Genomic DNA, 1,351 nt, shown 5'->3' with positions numbered 1-1,351 from the left:
AGCCTTCTATCAGAGTTTTGCTCAGGTCCTTCAATTTCAGCCAGAAAATACCTGAAATCACAGAAAAACACACAAACTCATAATAAAGCCCAGAAATGTGAATTTTGATGACAAGCCATCATATACCTATTTTTTAAGCTAATTTCACTTGTTTCACTAGTTTTTATGCACTTTCTTGCATCCTAAGTAAGTAATTTGGAATGAAAATGCATAACTTCTTTAAATCAAACAACCACCATTAAATTGATGCTAAATCATGAGGTTTGAGCTAAAATTAATTGATTTTTAATGATTTATAAACCTTATGAGTTTAGAGATACTTTGATTGGTTGTTTTGGTTTCTTGTAGGTGAAGAAAGGAAGAAAAGAAGAAAAACGTGGCTTAAGAAAGCGTGGCCCAAGGAAAAAAAAGAATGTGGCGCATGGAAGGGAGGAAGCTATACTGCCCTCCACAAGGGCACACACCCTCCAGGAGAGCAGCATAGTGAACCAAGCTTCCAAAGAAATTCTGCCCTGCCCTCTTCAAGAGCAATATCGGGCTCATCAAAGAAATAAATTCAAGAAAAAAGCTTACCAATGATTGCCACAAGGCTCGAACTCATGAGCAAGGGGGAGTGGGGGAGCGCTACTCACAAAGAAAAATAAGCCAAAAATTGGCCAAAATGCTCCCAGCCAGTCTCGAACACGGAGGCTTCACTAAGAAAGCAAGGAAGCTACACCACTTGAGCGCTACCCTGATGATGTCCAAGACTTGGCACGCGAAATAATTTAAACGCACCATGACGCACACTGCCCTACCCTCCACAAGGGCAAGGCAGCATTTCTTGATGCATGGCGCAGCATTTTGGCACGGCCAGGACTTGAGCACTCGGCCAGCAGCACGCACGCACGGGCAGCACTTGGCGCACCATGGCAACTCTGCCCTGCCCTCCACAAGGGCAGGGCAGCATCTTGAACGCCCATCACACGCATGAGGCCGCATGCACCATTTCCTGCTCTGCCCTCCACAAGGGCAGGGCAGCCTCCTGGAAGCTAATTTTTCATGGGCTGAAAATTGGATTAAAAATCCAATTTAATTCATTTCTTCACCAAATCAAAAGCCCATCCAAATTCCAAAATCTAAGAATAGAAAGTGTATAAATAGGAGATAATTTGATGTAATTAGGACCCTTCTTTTGATTTTTGAATTTTTACATTTTGAAACTTCATTATCTCCGAGAGCTTTGAACTGAGATTTGAGAGAATTGGGAAGGAGAATTGATCTCTCTTCTTCCTCGTTCTTGCTTGAGCATTTTTACTTTTCTTGTTTGAGTCTTGGGTGTGAAGAATTGAGGAATTTCTGTCTCAATCTC

This window comes from Arachis duranensis, chromosome 9 (assembly GCF_000817695.3).
Source record: "Arachis duranensis cultivar V14167 chromosome 9, aradu.V14167.gnm2.J7QH, whole genome shotgun sequence".
In the NCBI taxonomy this organism is placed as follows: domain Eukaryota; kingdom Viridiplantae; phylum Streptophyta; class Magnoliopsida; order Fabales; family Fabaceae; genus Arachis; species Arachis duranensis.
Note: the sequence above shows the minus strand (reverse complement) of the source record.